This window comes from Cryptomeria japonica, chromosome 9 (genome assembly GCF_030272615.1).
Source record: "Cryptomeria japonica chromosome 9, Sugi_1.0, whole genome shotgun sequence".
Taxonomy (NCBI): domain Eukaryota; kingdom Viridiplantae; phylum Streptophyta; class Pinopsida; order Cupressales; family Cupressaceae; genus Cryptomeria; species Cryptomeria japonica.
Genome location: NC_081413.1, coordinates 557,173,378 through 557,193,385, shown reverse-complemented (window position 1 = coordinate 557,193,385; position 20,008 = coordinate 557,173,378).

The window sequence follows — 20,008 nt, the reverse complement described above, 5'->3', positions numbered from 1 at the left end:
CCTAATTATCAAACAATCAAATCAATTCAAATCTAGGAAGGGGAAAATCCCTACCAAAGGAGTTGGAATTTGATCAAAAACTCAGTCTTTTGAGGCTAGATCTATTAGATTCTCTCTCCTTCCAAATGTAATGGTTAACTAGGTCATTTAGTGGTTTTATTATCTTAATTTAATCCTAACCCTAAATTTTCCACCATTACATTTTTGGTGAACCCGACTTCTTACACCTTAATTTTTTATTTATTGTCTCAAATCTGATTTGTATACATTTTCAATTTCAAACTTGTACTCGTAAGTTTTATTTTCAATTGAATTGCTTAAATTTAGAGGTTAAATTCACAAAAGCCCTGATTTATAATTCTATTTTTTACTTGTGGGTTGCATGATTTTGATTTATTGTCTGCATTTTGATTGTTTACGCATGATAAAATTCAAATTTGCACTCGTAGATCTCATTTTCAATTTAATTACATAAATTTAGAGGTTAAATTCACAAAAGCCCTAATTTATAATTTTAAAATTAAACTTATGGGTCGCATAATTTTTCAAGTCTATTTTTAGATATAATCTATATGACATGTTATGCTATGATTTAGAGGCATCTATTGTTCAAAATCACAATTCAAATTGCTTAAATTAATTGGTTGATCAATCATTTTTTACAAAAAGTTGCATTGTTTAATCATAATTTTTTGACATTCAAATTTTCCTCCTTTGTGCATTAGTTTTGTTACCATTAGTACCACATAAAATATTCTCGTGAGAAGTTGTAGAATTAAAGCTTCCCAAGGGTTAAACACTAAGGATATGGAGCCTAATTTGGATAACTTATTTTATCAGAATGTTGGTGCTTCCTCCAATTCAACAAATGATGTCATTTACCCCCCTTCTCCTCATAATTCTCATGATGTGGATGAATCACTAACTAGGGTTATTACTAACCAATTGAAGAAGACTGACAATGAATTTAAAAAAATTTAACAATTGATGAGTCAACAATACCCCAAAAGTGAGGCAATCCCATTGATTGAAAGATTAAAAAGAATGGTGCAAAGTGACAAAATTGGTGTTGATTTGTTGCGTGGCCTTGCTCATACCACTGACACTAATATCACATCAATCAAAAGTTGTTCTAAAGTCCTTAGTTACTCTCAACCCACTAGTCAAGCTAATCATTCCATTCCCATGCCTACATCCTTGCTTAGTGTGTTGACATTTACATCTTCCATCATGACTACTTCCATACAAAGTGTTAATCCTACACATGTTAGTCATGGGGGCAATCCTATTAATCAATATTCTTATACCGCTCCTTTCATGAGTCTTCCATTTGTATCCCAATATCTTCGATACCCACATATCATAGTGTTCCACCTCCTTATTCTCAATTTCCACCCACATACAACAATATTACTCCTCAGTCACAATTTAATATGTTCAATTTCAATCCATCCACTAAAGCAACCATCAACAACTTAGCCCAAACTATTACATCCCTACAACATCAATTGGCTTCCATCACTCTATCCAAGTTCAATGTCCCTACATTTGATGCAACAAGCACATTATTTGATGACATTGTCTACGTTGTCCCTCACAAGCATATGGAAGTCCCTCAATTGGAGTTGTACAATGAAAAAGGTGACCCCTTGACTTGTGTGAAAACATTTCAAACTTTGTGTAGTGATTTTGCTAATGACCAAAGACTTATGGTTAAATTGTTTACTAGAACCCTTAGGGACAAAGCTTTGCAATGGTTTTGTTCTTTGTCTCCTTATTCTATCACTTATTTTCAAGAATTGAATAATTATTTTATTCGACAATTTAAAAATAATATCAACCTTAAGATTACTTTGACTGATTTGATTCATTCCAAGCAAAGAGTTAAAGAAAAAGTGACCGATTTTATTGGTAGATATAAACATTTGTATTCTCTAATTGCTTATCCTATGCTTGATTGTGATGTTAAAATAATTTTTATTTCTAATTTACAAAAAAAAATTGGAGATAAGCTTCTGTTTTTTTAGTTTACTTCCTTTATGCAATTGTGTGCAGTGCTTCATAACTTTCGGCTTCAAGTGAGTTAATTTCAATAATCTCTTTCAATGGCTTCGATTGAAAAGAATGAGAGTGATCAACAATATTTTGCAAACTTAAACCTAACAAAGGATACATAACGATAAATAACAACATCAATACTCAAATGGCAGCCACAACATTAGGTGTGGCCCCTTTATCCAAATACTTTACAAAAGAGTTAACTCCTCTTTCTAAGCCTTTGCATAGTATAATTTTGGGATTGATAAATGCTAATCTGTTGAAACTTCCTCCCATTATACCAATTGACTCTTCTAAACCATTGCCACCCTATCATGATCCCAAATCCTTTTACCAATATCACCATCGACCTAGACACAATATTGAGAAGTGTTATACTTTGAGGAATAATATTCAATACTTCATTGATAATAATACTATAGCCATAGCTAGTGTGAACGAAAAATGATTTTTTTTGTAGCTCCTCCTAATCAAAATCTCCAAATCTTCACTAATTCTTTGCTTTCTCATTCTACTAATGTTTTTGATTAGAGTCTCCTCCCTTTTCTCTCGATGACCTTGGTTTGGAATCTAATAATGTTGTGAATCTTGCTGAGAAACGTACACTTCCTAAGGACCCATGCATTACCTTATATTATAGTGAGACTATTGTCACACCTAATGGCCCATTGTATATCACTATGAATATAAAAGACAAAATCTCACAAGGAGTGCTCATTGATCTAGTGTGTATGGTGAATGTGATCACTGAAGAATATCTTTAAATTTTACAATTCCATCAAGTAACATATGATAAATTTGATGTTATGATAAAGGTGTGTGATATTTTCTCTTTCTCTACTATTGGTTCTATTACCCTTCCCATTGAGTTTGGTACTAAGTCCTTAGATGTGACTTTTGCTATCATTCCTACATCAGGTCAATTTTGTATGAAGTTGGGATATCCTTGGCTCTCTTCCATGAAAGTTATCCCTTCTACAATCTATAAATGTTTAAAATTCCCTCGTAATGGCATTATCAAAAAAATCGATCATAGCTTTTACCAACCCATGGTAAAGTGTGGAAATTTCACCCTTAATTACTTTTGGTCTAAACAACCTGAGTCTCTTAAGCCTCGAAGTGACACCCTTTTTCTATCTTATCAAAAGAGGAAAAATGAGATGATCATATCTTTGAGTAAGCGTAGAGACCCTAGTCCTATTCCTCCTCCTCATGATGAACCTAGTATCCTCCCTACACCTTATATTCCTTCTATTTATGTTGTAGTCCTTCCTCTCATGTCTTACAAAGAAAAGTGCTTAACATCTCCTATTTCTCAACCTAATGGGGCTTCTCTCATTCCTCCTCCTTTAAAGGAAGACAAGAAACCTTTTTCCATTGATCCACAACCTTCACAACCCTCGGCTAAAACTAAAAGAAACCATCACGCGAGATAACACTGACAAAGACGTCATGCCAAGGCTTGTGAACTAGATTCCCAAACGATTTCCTCTTCGAAGAAACCAAATGTTGGCATGATCCCATTTGTCCAGCCTTCAACTAACTCAAGGTAGTAACTTCACCTAACTCAAGGTAGTGACTTCAACCTAAATCACCAAGATTAAAAATGAATAAGAAAAATGATGGTTCATGCTCTTTTCATATTATAGATCCTATTTTTATTAATCTAGATGATGAAATGGATGATGGTTGGTCATTCTAACAATGTTTGTTTTAATGAAATTGATTATATGTATGAGCTTGTTGATGTTAATCATGATTTATCTTCACATTTTCAAAATAATTAACCCTAGCTCCTAGCAACGAACAAAGTGACTCATCATTGGAGCATGGTTCTTGTTTGGAATTTGTGGTAGCTCCATCTATCATGCTTGAAGTATCTCCTCTTGCATCTTATTCACCTTCTTAAAATAATGTTTAGAAAGATTGAGAGGCTGATGATTTGCTTGATTAGCTTTCATTCGTGCCATATATCCTCTCTTGTTTGTTTGTTTGTTTGCAATGTGTTTCCCTTGTGATGTGTTTTTGTGTTATGTTAAGTTCTCTTTAAATGACCCTCGTTACATTTTTGGTGCACCATAATAAAGAGGTCGAACCTATTGTGACATTCTTCTATTTGTACCTCAATTCTTCTATACGTTGTCCCTTATGTTGTCTACCTGGGGATGATGACAAGAGTCAAGATCTCTTTTAGTCTCTTCCATGTTGACTCAAAAGACACATGGGATCTTTGTCCATTGTGTTTGTAGCTCCACTACCTTTGGGGGATGAGGTCAATTCAAAATGAATATTTATAATATACATTATTTATCATAAGAGCATATTGACCCTGAAATTAGTATACCATTTATGTGCTTATATGCTTTGTGATCATTATCATTTGATTTGTCCTTTCTTGGAGGCATCTCAGTGTGATAATGTGCTTGTCTTTTGGATGTATGCTATATTAAAGCAATTTCTCCTAATAAGGTATATGCAATCTCTATGACATGGAGGAATACACTCCGCTTAGTGTTACGCTTTATGCACACACCATGACCATACTCAAGTTACTTTGCAAACTAAGCCTTTTGCTTTGTAATTTGGTATTTTTTTCATGACTCATAGTAAGAAAATCTTACTAAGATAGCAATCATGTTCTCCCTCTCTTTTCTCTTTCTTATATATTCATTTTATGTCGATATTAGAGTAGTAAGATCTAGAAGTCCCTAGGGGCTTAGTGTTTCATGTCTCTTTGATATCTTAATGAAAGTTTTCAAAGCAAACCTTTGTACTTAATTGTGAGTATGCTTAGTTTCACACTCCCATCAAAGTGGGGGATAAATGTAGCTTCCTAAATTGTATTTGCCTATAAGTTTGTCCTCACTTGGACCTCACTTGGTGCTTCATCTTTCAAAGCCCGATTGAAGTGTCGATTCTTCTCACACAACCTATCAAACATGCTTTTTCACTATCTTCACAATCTATCCCCAAATCTGGAGCCCTGATTTTTCAGGACCATGGAACTAAGTGCCCTACTCCTAAATGAAGACCATGGCATCCACACCATGATACTCTAAAAAAGGGCCCCACTTGGGGGCTCATAATGGTCACATAATTTTAGTAGGGACCTAGATCCCATGTTGGCTTGTGTCATAAATTTAATTTATTTTTCAACAAGCAAGTATTAAAGGAGGTCTACCCCTCTCATTTTAAACCTAATCAATCAACCTAGTGAATTGAAATCAAGATCTACACTTTAGAAAATTCAAGTGAGAAAGTAATTGGTCTTTTAATCAACCATTGGAGGAGAAGTGATGTGAAGTTTCAAACATTGAAGATAACATCCACGATCTATCTTTTATGAAGACAATCTAAATGAAATTCTAATTTCTTTGTGAAGGTCAAACAAAAATTCATTGAGGTATATCAATAGTGTTTCAATCATTTTCAATTTTTCCCTCAAAAGGAAAGTATTTTACTATAGTCTTTCATTACATTTATCAATCCAATTTCATGGTTAATTACAAAACCGAGGTTTGACCCAAGGCAAACCCCTATTCCCAACAATCTTCCCTTTCTCTCTATGTGTAAGAATAGGTATAGAGTTGTGCTTGAGAGGATCAACAAAGTTCACAAAGACAAATAGGTTTAGATTTTGACAGCAGAAAATTTGGAGGACCATGACAAATTGATACTACCTAGTCCCGAAAAATCAACTTTAACTTTCGAGAGCAGATTCTAGATAACTTATTTTGTGCAAATCTAGGTCAGTGGTTCCGTGCGACATTTATAGCTTATTGTTTCTATCAAAATACTCCAATTAGCACCTATTTTACCCTAATTATCAAACAATCAAATCAATTCAAATTTAGGAAGGAGAAAGCCCCTAACCAAAGAGCTTGAATCTTATTAGAATCTTAGTCTTTTTAGGCTAGATCTACTAGATTCCTTCTCCTTCCAAATTTAATGGTTAATTAGGTCATTTAGTAGTTTTATTATCTTAATTTAACCATAACCCTATTTTTTCCATCATTACAATATGTAACTTGATGCAATTGTTAAGTAAAAAGATATTCTTTAGTAATGACATTCACCGTACATACTGGATCAATGGGCACCCCTTGTAAGAGGTTGTCTTTAACATTCGTAGTAATGTATAATGGTCCATTAGGTGCAACAATAGTCTCACTAGGATCAAAGGTGATGCATAATTCAAGTTTAGGTTTAGGATTTTCAATGAGGTTTACAACATTATCGGACTCTAAACCAAAGTTATTGGGAAACAATGCAAGTGATAGAGACTGAAGATTTAGATATTTTGATTAGGAAGTGCTATATATTTTTTCTTGTCATAATTCACACTAGCTATAGATATAATATTGTTATCAACTGGGTCTTTAGTTTTATACCTCAACTTATAACACTTCTTAGTATCATAGCCTGCCTGATGATGGTATTTATAAAAGGTTTTATGGTCAAAGGAAGGTGCTAGAGGCTTGAAGGGAGAAAGTTGCAACACATCAACATTAATCTACCTCAATATTATACTATGCATAGACTTATAAAGAGGAGTTAATTCTTTCCTAAAGAATCTAGATAAAGGAGCGAGCCACACCTAATGTTGTAGTTTCCACTTGAGTGTTGATGTTGTTGGAAGAGTATCTTTTATCTTGATTAAAATTTTATTGTGTTTGTTGAATTTTAGAAATGCTTGTTGACTGCCATCGTGCTCATCAATCAAATCTATTGAAGGAGATGATTCAAATTGGCTCACTTGAAGCTAATAGTTATGAAGCACTATACACAATTATGTGAAAGCTCAGAATATAAAATATTATCTCTAATATATTTTTGCAAATTATTAATGAAAATTATTTGAGAATCATGATCAAGTACAAGATAAGGAATTTGTGAATGCAAATGTTTATGTCTACCAATAAAATTAGTCACATTTTCTTTAACTTTTTGCTTACAATGAATCAAATCAATCAAATTAATTTTAGGACCAATGTTATTTTGAAATTGTTGAATGAAAGCATCAAACAATTGTTGAAAATAAGTGATTGAATAGGGAGACAAAGAATAATACCATTGCAAAGCTTTATCTATAAAGGTTTGGGTAAATAATTTTAATTTTTCCAATGCGAGTCTTTCATCATGAGAGAAATCACTACACAAGGTTTGGAATATCTTCACATGGGTCAAGGGGTCACCTTTTCCATTGTATAACTCTAATTGAGGGATCTCAACATTTTTAGGAGACACCATACAGACAATTTCAATGGATAGTGGGCTTGCTACATCATAATTGAGAACAATGAACTTAGATAGAGTTAAAGAAGCCAATTGTTGTTGTAAGGATGCAACACTTTGAGCTAAGTTATTGATAGTGGCTTTAGTGGATGGATTGAAATTGGAAAAATTAGATGTTGACGAAGGAGTAATGTTATTGTAGGTGGTTGGAGGTTGAGGATAAAAAGTGAGAACATTATGATATATTGGTATGGGAGATCGTTGGGAAACATATGGAAGACTCACAAAAGGAGGTATGTAAGAATAAGAATTAATATTTTTCCCCCCATGACTAACACATGTAGGATTAAAAATTTGTGTAGAGGTAGTCATGATAGAAGATGTATATGTAGGCACATTAGGCAAGGATGTAGTCATAAGAATGGAATGCTCAACCTTACTAGTAGGATGAGAATAACCAAGAACTTCGACATAACTTTTGATAGGCATAATATTGGTATCAATAATATGGGAAATGACATGTAACACTTCCACACCTAATTTATCACTTTGAACCATTCTCTTCAACCCTCGAATCAAGGAGTTTGCCTCACTATTCGGGTTAAGTATTAGTAACCCTAGTTAGAAAGTTATCATCTTTATCACGAGAAGTGTGAGGTGAATTGGGATCCATGATATTAGGTACGTCATGTGTTGGATTAGAGGAAGTGCCAATAGTCACATGGAACATGTTCTTTAACCCAGGCTCCATACCCTTTGTATTTAAACTTTGGGAATCCCTAAGTCTATGACTTATTCTAACTAAAATATTGGATGTAGGACTAAGAGTAACAAAACTCATGCAAAAAGAAGGAAATATTGAATGCAAGGATTTGAAATCACAATTTTTTTTTATCATGCAAGCTATATGAATGACTAAACAATGCATTTTTTTTGTAAAATTATTAATTAACCTATTAGTTAAGCAATGCGAATTATGAATTTAAACTTAGGGTGCTTCTAAATCAGAAAATGATATGTAACAAAAATCAGATATAAGCATATAAATTGAAAATTATGTTATCCGTAAATCAATTTTAACACAATATCTAGGGTTTTTATCAATTTAAACTTTAAATTGATGTGATTAAAATGCATGAATAAAAGGTAAATTTAATTCAATGCCTAAAAAATAGATTTGAGAACAAGAATTAGAAATAAGCATGAGCAACAAGTTCAACAAAATGTAAGATGTTGAAAATTAAGGCTTTGACACCTTAAGGGATCTACTAATTTTGCTTATATGACCACATTACATTAAGATAAAAAGGGATTTAATTTGATTGATCCAACCCTAAAGGGACTGAATACAACTCAAATCAATTCCTCCCTCTCTTGTTTGAGTTGAGATTTGAAATTGAATTAGGGTTGTTTTGTAATGCTAGATCTAAGACATATAGTGGAAAATTGACATAAACAAATAATAACAAAATGTTACAGATATCATGTAGAGCTATAAAGTAAAATATAAGGAGGGAAAATAGATAAAAAAATATATGGCAAGAAGTTCAGGTAGAATTGTTGGGACCAGGGGGAGCGGGTCGCTCTAGTCCTCCAAATATTGGGGGCAAGAAGACTTGACGTTTTCTAGATTAGGATGACACACAAAATCCTTTGTCAAAAGGTCATTAGAAATTTTCAAGACTAAGAGAAGCTAATTGTCCTGGTCCTTTGCTTTTTGCACCTTCAAAATCTAGGTTTGATTGTTGTCATCTACTTTGCTAGATTCCTTGCTTGCAATTTCTAAGGTAATTCCTTGCACAAAGAAAGAAGGAAATAGGTTTGGTTGATGGGGGTTTGCCTTAGGTCAAATCCTAATTTGTGAATTAACCTTGAAATTGAATTGAAATAAAATGCTTTCCATTTGAGGGAAAGGCTAGATTTGAAAATGCTTGAACTTGATGCCTTGATGAAGTTTTCTTGAATCTTCATTCAAGGATCCAGGATGTCGTGTATAATGTCTTCATAGAGGGTTGATCATACATGTTTGAACATGAATGCTTAAGAACTTGATTTGACCTTATCCTTCAATGATTGATGAATACTTGAAGTTTTCTAATATAGACTTGAATTATTTTTTTAATTCAAAGCTCACTTATGATTTCCTAGTTACCCAGTGAGAGGGGTAGCCTTCTTTTTATACCTAACCATGCATCAAATGTTTGAATTTTAAGAGTAGACTGACATGAAGCCAAATTTCTTGCATATGAGAGATGACTGTTGTGAGTTCCTATTTTGGGTCCTGATTGGGAGGACTAGGACGGTCAGGGGCCCCCGGTCTTATCAAACATGACTCAAAATTGGACAGATGTTGAATTAGGAGTTGAAAATATAGATTTCAAGAGGGTACAAGCAACATTAAAGCAACCATTGAGCATTGGAGGTTGAAATGCGAAGGTGAGGGCTAGGTGAGGACAAAATTGTATAAGAATACAATTTATGACGCTACAATATTCATTGGCTCAAGGATTATATTCTTATATAACACCCTAAATATAATTAAAAATATTCCAAACAAGTCAAAATTTATTTTAAAACTTAAAAGCATAAGGGTTCCAATTTGAAGTTGTCAACTTAAACAAGGACAAAAAAAATGGCACTAATAGATCAAGTTTGAATCCTTGAAATGTAAGAAGTCAAAACTAATTAGAATTTTGATTAATTTATCAACTTTTATGCAAATATAGACCATGTCAATACAAATTATTATAAAAAAAATCAACATAAAAAAAAATATAGAAGATATATAATTTTCACTAATGTAATTATGCTGAGAGGCATATTACACTCACATAATGGATTGATAGATATTCATTAATAAAAAATCCCTTTGATTAATTCCACGAGAGGCGTATTATATTCACATAATGGATCGATAGATATTCATCAATAAAAACTCCTGATGATTAAAATTGACACCCATTGTTTTTTTTAATCGATACTAAGAGTTTATTATATCAAAGATAAAAGGTTTACATCCATGCAAGTTTAGAGTCCATCCAAAAAACACATGCCACCCTTCCTCAAAACTAGCCAAACTACTAACTGAAACCACTTGATAAACCACCCTACCAAAACCACTAAAACTATAGTTCTGAGCTCAAAAAAATTCTCAAAAAACCACTTTTATGTCCATCTACGCTACGACAGATATCCAAGCAATTGACTAAACAACTTAACAGTATGCGATGAAAGATGAAAACTAAGGTTTAACCCTAAAGAGAATTATACATAGAAGAAGAAACAAGATTTATAAACAAAAGATACTCATGCCTTCCTCCAACTTCAATGACTGCCACCTTCCTCTTTCTCTATCATCAAACTCTAGGTTCTACAAGGCTGATGGGTTGGTGCTTGGGATAAACTAGCCTAGTCTATGCTCTTGGATCCTTTCCTTGGATCACCTCATGTTCTCCTCACACCCTAGGGTCTCTAGGACTTCCTTTTCTTGAGAAATCCCCTGAACTTTCCCAATCCACCCACCAATGAGTTGCTATGTTGCTTCTAAGGTATCACCTACTCATGAGACTCAAAACCCCTTACTATGGCTAATAAGGGCTAGGCTTGTTCCACACCTTCCAAGGTCTTGGAAAGGTTATAAAAGGTCTATTTCATGGTCTTCTCACCCATTCATGTGCCCCCAAGAGGTTTCAAGCCTTCAACCCCTTACCGATTCCACCATTTTGTGTCTTTGCCTTCAAATAGGGCTACAAGGATTAGGACTAATTAGGCCTCCTACCCGGTCTTTTAGGGCTCCCTCTCACAAACGATGCACAAACAACTCTAACTCCCAAAATGGACTGCCATTCATTTGGCAAGGACTCAAGGATTTTCTAGGTTTTAGGCCACCAAGTGTCCGTACATTGTCCTAGGTGGATTTTAAGGTTTTCAAGGGTTTTTGGGGTTTGCCTAGGTCACAGTGAAGGTTTTGTGTTTTAGCCACCTTGTTTGGATTGGTGGAGGCTCCTCCTTCACACTAGTGATGCTTCACACACTCCTTTGCACCTCCTCCAAAGGGTGCACTCTCCTCTGACCAACCTTGCTCTCCAAGACCTTTGCAATTTGACCTCTCCTAACTGGGCACTGTCCAGTCTCGCCTAGGAGTGGGTCTTTGCTTGGCCTTCCTGCATTTTTAAGGGCCCTGCTTGCATGGGACTGTAGTATAGGGTCTTCACTTCCATTCCCCATGGTTTCATGGTGATTCCACAATGGGGAATGGAGTTATGACTTCATTTGCACAACTAGTCCAAAACTGGACAGTGAGACTGCAAATTACAAACTATTTACAAACACACTCAACCGGTAAACAAAAACCTAAACTAATCACTCACAATGAAAGTATTTACACCATAGAAGACATTTCACACAGTTTTGCACGCAGTTCAATCCATTTACTTGCCTGGTAACTTCATTCAATCTGACTAGTAACCAACAAACAGTCATAGTCAAGCTCTTGTTGCTTGGGCCGTACAATCTCTGACATCCAACTCATTCATTTAGGGTTTTCAAATACTTATACCACCTTGGCCTCGATCTTTGTGCCCATATTAGGGTTGTCCACGCCAAACTAAGGATTTTGACCTCCTGGTGAAAAAGTTGCTTGACAACTTTTAAAAGTTGTCATGCAACTTTTGAGCAACTTTCTCAATGTTGCTTTTCATGACTCCTAAACCCACATTGGGCCAACCTAAGGACACCACCATGTTATAAAGGACCCCTAAACACCACAAAGACACACATACCCTCCATTTTCAAGAAAATCACAATCTTGACTTATGACCCCTAAGATTTCCACTAGGACCTATGAGCACATGGCTCATTATTTTATGTACAATGGCTTCATAAGAAGCATAACACCAACAAAACAAGAAGGAGGGAGAGCTTGAAAGGGTGCTCCTACACCATACTCCCCCTCTACACAACTAAGAAAAAGAAGAAGAAATGAGAGCTGGGTCTATTCCAAGTGTCTTGAACCTGCTCTCCTCCACCCATGTAGCTTCAGATGCTGGTTGATCTGCCCATTTCACTAAGTTCTCCATGTAGACCTGGTGTCTAGTAGACTTCTTCACCCTTGATTCCAAGATCTCCTCTACTTTAGGCTTCTTCACTTGAGGTAAGGTATTTACATCCAAGTCTTGTAATACCTTAGCTTGGTTCTCAGTCCGCCCTGCTATCTCTCCCTTGTACATTACCAGATCAACAACATTAAAGACTGGTGAAATGGCTAAGTCTAAAGGTAAATCAACCTTATAGGTGTTCTCACCATATTTTGCCAGAATTTGATAAGGTCCTACTCTCTTCATCTGCAGTTTGGTAGGCTTACCACTTTGCATCCTGGCTTTGCTCAAATGTACCATCACATAGTCACCCACCTTGAACTGAACTTCTCTCCTTCTCTCATCCACTTTGGCCTTCAGTTTTTGAGTGGATTCAAGGATGGCCTTCTTAACTTGCTCTTGAACTTCCTTGATGGTTTGAGTGAAGTCCTCTGCTTGCCCGCTCTTCATCTCCAAAGTACTAAGGTCTCTCAACTCACATACTCCCCTTGGATGTCTGCCATACACAACCTCAAAAGGGCTTCTACCAGTGGTCCTATTCACACTGTCATTATATGCATACTCTGCTCGAGGAATGATTAGGTCCCATGTCTGACCATATTCCTTAGTTAGACACCTCAACAAATTGCCTAACACCTTGTTGATGACTTCAGTTTGACCATCTGTTTGTGGATGGTAAGCTAAGCTAAATGACAAGTTAGTTCCTAGTTTCCTCCATAATGTTTGCCAAAAATGACCCATGAACTTGCTGTCCCTGTCTGAAACAATGCTTAAAGGGAGTCCATGAATCTTAACAATCTCTTTGAAGAAGAGATGTGCAACATAGCTAGCATCATGTGTAGTCTTACATGGTATGAAATGACTCATCTTGGAAAACCTATCTACTACTACATAGATGCTGTCCATACCTGTTTTAGTCTTGGGAAGTCCTACTACAAAGTCCATGCTTATACATTCCCAAGGTCTGTTAGGGACTGGTAATGGTTGATAAAGACCAGCATTGCTTGATCCTCCTTTTTCTCTTTGACACACTCCACATTGCTCTACATACCTCTTTATATCTCTTGGCAACTTTGGCCAATAGTAGTACCTCTGTACTAAATCCAAGGTTTTGTTGACTCCAAAGTGTCCACTTAAATTGCCATTATGTTTTTCTTGAATGAGGTTCTCCCTCATGGATCCTCTAGGTACACACAACTGGTTACCCTTGAACAAGAGACCATTTTGGAGAGTGTAATCTGCATACTCACCAGGGAAACGGTTCTCAAACTCTTTGCAAACCTTGTAAGCTGATGAGAAGTCTTCATCTCCTTCATAGAGGTCTTTGAAACCTTCTATGCCTATGCTCTGCAACTTTAACTCTTGAACTGTCAACAACTTCCCACTTAAGGCATCTGCCACCTTATTAAGTTGCCCCTTCTTATGCTTGATGGTGAAGGTGAAGGATTGGAGGTATTCCATCCATTTCAGATGTCTATTGCTAAGCTTCTCTTGAGTGTTAATGTAACTCAATGCCTGGTTGTCTGTGAACACTACAAACTCCTTTGGGAGTACGTAATGCCTCCATTTCTTTAGTGACTGCACTAATGCATACAACTCTAGGTCATAGGTTGAGTACTTCTTCTTTGCTTCATTAAGCTTCTCACTGAAAAATGTCACAGGTCTTCCCTCTTGACTCAACACACCACCTACTACAATTCCACTTGAATCACACTCCAAAGTGAATAGCTTATCAAACATAGGTAGGAGAAGGATAGGTTTTGTGGCTACTTCCTGTTTCAACAATTGAAATGCTTTGTCAGCCTGCTCAGTCCATTTAAACTTAGTTTTAAGGCCTCCTTTGATGGTGTCAAGGACTGGTGCACATATGCCACTGAAGTTCCTCACAAACTTCCTATAGAATTGAGCTAATCCATGGAAACTTCTAACCTCAGTCCCTGTTTTAGGTGCAGGCCAATTCAAGATTGCCTCCACTTTACTTGGATCCATCTTCAAGGTTCCTTTAGACACCACAAATCCTAAGTAGACCAGCTCTTGCTTCGTGAAGTCACACTTCTCTAGGTTGATGGATAGCTTCTCCTCATGCAACCTCTCTAAGACTAACCTCAAATGCTCAAGGTGCTCCTCTTTGGTTTTGCTATAGATGAGAGTGTCATCTAGGTACACCACCACAAATCTGCCTGTGAAATCCTTCAACACTTCATTCATCAACCTCATGAAGGTGCTCGGAGAATTGGTGAGTCCAAATGGCATCACAAGCCATTCATACAATCATTCGGTGGTTTTAAAAGCAGTCTTCCACTCATCACCCTCCTTAATTCTTATCTGGTGATAACCACTTTTAAGGTCTAGCTTGGTGAAATACATAGCCCCTCCTAAACAATCCATTAGATCCTTTATTTTAGGAATAGGAAACCTATACCTTATGGTAATCCTATTGATTGCTCTCGAGTTAGTGCAAAGTCTCCACTTACCTCCTTTTTTGATGTTAGCACTACCAAAACTGCACATGAGCTGATGCTCTTCTTAATCAGTCCTTGTTTCAATAACTCCTGCACTTGCCTTGCTACCTCCTTATTCCGATCAGGTGTGAGCTTATATGCAGCCTTGTTAGGTAAGGATGCACCGGGAACAAAGTCTATTTGGTGACTTATAGACCTTCTTGGTGGGAGTGTTGCAGGTGCTCCATCACTCACTATGTCCTTATACTCTTGCAACATGGGCTTCACCTCCTTGGGTATCTCAGCCTGCAACTTGTCTTCTTCCTCCTTTGGCTTCACAAAGATGGCACACTTCACTATCTCCTCCTCATGTAGTAAGTTTAAAAACTCTTTACCAGTAGCCAATAAAACACTAGGTGTTCTTGAAGTTCCCTCTTCATTCTCTGTCAAAGACTGAATCTTGAAGGTCTTGTTGTCCTTCTTAAAGGAAATGGAGTTCTCCTCTCCATCATAGATCACCTTCCTATCAAATTGCCAGGGTCTTCCTAGCAATAAGTGACACGCATCCATAGGCAACACATCACAAAGGATCTTATCCTTGTATCCTCCAATAGAAAACTCTACCCAAGTCTGCTCATTGACTAGCACACTCTGCTCGTGATTCAACCATGTCACCTTGTATGGGTTAGTGTGGGGTATCCTTGTGAGTTTCAATTTCTTGACTGCCTCTTCTGATATGATATTGTCAGTTGAGCCTGAATCAACTATCACCTTGCAAACTTTACCAAGAATCTTGCACCTCACCCTAAACAATGCTCTCCTATGCTTGGGTTCATTCTTCTCTGGCTGTCTTATCAAGACCCTATTGAACATCAAATTTTCTCCAATCTCTGATTCAATATGGTCCACCTCAGGTGTCTTGCTGCTTGAAGAGTCTTCATGTGCATATGCAACCCTCTTTCCATTGTTTGATGATGTAGGCTTGTCAGGGCATCTATATGTCGGGTGTCCCAATTGTCCACAATTGTAACACTTCATTGTTGCAAAATAGGAGTTACCTCTGCCGGTACCTCTACCCCTATTTGGACCACCTTGTGCACCTCTTCCTCTAGAATGTCCTTCTCTGAGATTGGCTTCACTTCCATGCTCAATCAACTTGGTTTCTCCTTGGTTCCTTGGCTCATTTGCCTTGCTTTGGTAACCACCTCAGTGATTCACTTGATCTCTACCTCTGCCTCTGCCCCTGTTATTGGAGTCTCCTTTCCTTTTGTTCCTCTCCTCTACCTTGGCAACAAGCTGATGACATTTTTGGACAATAGTAGGAGTCCATAGGCTTATCTCCTCTTGAGTGTTCCACTTTAGGCCGCTTAGATACCTAGCCACCTTAATAGATTCATCTTCTTGGACTTTGGATCTAAGACATAGCTTTTGAAACTCCTTTGTGTAGGAGGTCACATCAAGATCCTTCTGCTTCAATCCTTGTCTCTTCTTATGAAGTTGGACTTCATAATCCTCTGGTAAGTAGTTCTCCTTAATCTTACTCACCATAGCTTTCCAAATTACAATAGGTAGCTTTCCCATACTAACTCTTTCTTCTTGCAGGTACTTCCACCATGTCAAATCCGCTCCCCTTAATCTTAATTTGGAAACTTTAACCTTCTGAGCCTCTGTCACTCCTTCACACTCAAAGTGGTTTTTCATGCTCTTAATCCATTCCATAACAATGTCAATGTCCATTCTTCCACTGAAATGTGGCAATCCTTCAAAGGCTTTGGTGTTCAAGGCCTTAATAGCCTTCACAAAAGATTCTTCCTTGGTTCAGGGATAATTTCATCTATGTCTATAGTCTTCTTGCCTTTACCCTTGGTGTCTTCATCCCAAGGTCCTTGTGTCCTCTGATCCACCACTTCTTGCAGTTTATCCCTTATCTCGCTCATAGCTTCTTCAAGGAGTCTATTCTCCTCCTCCTGTTCTTCCACCTCTCTAGCCAGCTCTGCATTAGTGACCATTCTGCTCTCCCCTACTGATTCACCAGTATATAGAGACATACACAGTCCAACGAGTCTTTGACTTGCTCTGATACCAATCTGATGGGTTGGTGCTTGGGATAAACTAGCCTAGTCTATGCTCTTGGATCCTTTCCTTGGATCACCTCATGTTCTCCTCACACCCTAGGGTCTCTAGGACTTCCTTTGCTTGAGAAGCCCCCTGACCTTGCCCAATCCACCCACCAATGAGTTGCTATGCTGCTCCTAAGGTCTCACCTACTCATGAGACTCAAAACCCCTTACTATGGCTAATAAGGGCTAGGCTTGTTCCACGCCTTCCAAGGTCTTAGCAAGGTTATAAAAGGTCTATTTCATGGTCTTCTCACCCATTCATGTGCCCCCAAGAGGTTTCAAGCCTTCAACCCCTTACCGATTCCACCATTTTGTGTCTTTGCCTTCAAATAGGGCTACAAGGATTAGGACTAATTAGGCCTCCTACCCGGTCTTTTAGGGCTCCCTCTCACAAACGATGCACAAACAACTCTAACTCCCAAAATGGACTGCCATTCATTTGGCAAGGACTCAAGGATTTTCTAGGTTTTAGGCCACCAAGTGTTCGTACATTGTCCTAGGTGGATTTTAAGGTTTTCAAGGGTTTTTGTGAGGGTTTTTGGGGTTTGCCTAGGTCATAGTGAAGGTTTTGTGTTTTAGCCACCTTGTTTGGATTGGTGGAGGCTCCTCCTTCACACTAGTGATGCTTCACACACTCCTTTGCACCTCCTCCAAAGGGTGCACTCTCCTCTGACCAACCTTGCTCTCGAAGACCTTTGCAATTTGACCTCTCCTAACTGGGCACTGTCCAGTCTCGCCTAGGAGTGGGTCTTTGCTTGGCCTTCCTGCATTTTTAAGGGCCCTGCTTGCATGGGACTGTAGTATAGGGTCTTCACTTCCATTCCCCATGGTTTCATGGTGATTCCACAATGGGGAATGGAGTTATGACTTCATTTGCACAACCAGTCCAAAACTGGACAGTGAGACTGCAAATTACAAACTATTTACAAACACACTCAACCGGTAAACAAAAACCTAAACTAATCACTCACAATGAAAGTATTTACACCATAGAAGACATTTCACATAGTTTTGCATGCAGTTCAATCCATTTACTTGCCCGGTAACTTCATTCAATCTGACTAGTAACCAACAAACAGTCACAGTCAAGCTCTTGTTGCTTGGGCCGTACAATCTCTGACATCCAACTCATTCATTTAGGGTTTTCAAATACTTATACCACCTTGGCCTCGATCTTTGTGCCCATATTAGGGTTGTCCACGCCAAACTAAGGATTTTGACCTCCTGGTGAAAAAGTTGCTTGACAACTTTTAAAAGTTGTCATGCAACTTTTGAGCAACTTTCTCAATGTTGCTTTTCATGACTCCTAAACCCACATTGGGCCAACCTAAGGACACCACCATGTTATAAAGGACCCCTAAATAGCACAAAGACACACATACCCTCCATTTTCAAGAAAATCACAATCTTGACTTATGACCCCTAAGATCTCCACTAGGACCCTAACTAGGACCTATGAGCACATGGCTCATTATTTTATGTATAGTGGCTTCATAAGAAGCATAAAACCAACAAAACAAGAAGGAGGGAGAGCTTGAAAGGGTACTCCTGCACCAAAGGCCCACAACCTCCTTTGCCCTTTGCAATTCAGCCTTAATCTCCATCAACCTCATGAACACTTTCAACACCTCCCATCCCCAACGAGCCTCCTCTCTACAATAGGCTTTGAAAGGACCATTCGACCACCTCACAAATGCAATGCATTTTTCAAAAACTTCATGATTCAAATTTTCAATACCCTCTCGAAAATATAATCCAACATTAGGAACTACCGATTCCAAGATTGACTCCATGCCTTCCAAGTAGTCTTGGTGCACAATTGTTGTCATGACTCCTCTCACAACCTCTTTCGAATCATCCAAATCCATCCCCCACACTATTATCAGGGAGTAGACATCCATATTTGTTTGATACCTGTGTCTTAAATCACCAAATGAGTCTCTTAGAATCAATTGCACACATTTAACCAACCTCTCATCCTTAAACAAGAACATTTCATTCACTCTTCTTTTTGAAACAGAGCCAAGAAATTGGCATTAACCGTTTCCTTGATTTAAGTGTGAAATTCGCTTCCATCTCTTTGCAACTACAGTGGCACCACCTCACGTTTTCTTTTTTAGTCACTTCCCTTTTACAGTTTTCTCTACAAAAGCATCGAGAAAAGGAAAGAAAGAGATAACACTGACCTTTTGTCGCACAATCAATTCATCCCATAAATGCATTGTACTAATGTTGCGTCATCATCCTTCACGAGAGTTCATTCTCCAAGCATGCTACACTTAATTCAGTACCAAGTACACTCTCATCAGTATTGCAAGCATTAAAGGCAATAACGTTCGCTGTCAACTAAGTTGACCAAAGTACTTTCTCATCAACACTTCCCCACCATTGGGTTACAAAAGGGTCCAAGTCAAATGCCACATTGGACAAAAGGTCCGCCACCCCATTCCCTACCCTTTTGATATGTGAAATTCAAAAATCTTGGAAAGAAACTTTGAATAGATGATTGAAATGAATTTACTTATTTGCCAACATGGAGAGGAACCCTTCAAAATTGCATCAACTATAATTTTGGAGTCTCCTTCTGAGTGTAGCTTCAAAATTTTAAGGTTGCAAGCCAACTTGACCGCAAGCAAAGCTGCTTGCGCCTTTGCCTCGTTGTTGTTACCATCATACAACTTTTGAGCTCCTTTAATTAAAACATCGTCTTCTGCATAACAAGCCACACATCCTGCACCTGAGATTCCCGAATTGCCTCTCGAAGCCCCATCAAAATTAACTTTAACCCATCAAAATTCAAATGTTTAATGCAATCATTGCAATGTATTTGTGACTTCATTGTTGAGTAGTTTATTTATTATGTCATTTTTTGTAATTTTCATTTGTAATTCTAAGATTCTTATACTTATTTATTATACACATTATTATAAGATCAAATCAAAGGAAAAACTAGAATGCCAGATTGACTTGGCATGCCCTAACCACCAAGTGCCTTTTAATCACAATTACTTGTGTGTTATCAATGTTTTATTCTTATGTGGTTACTATAGCATAGGTT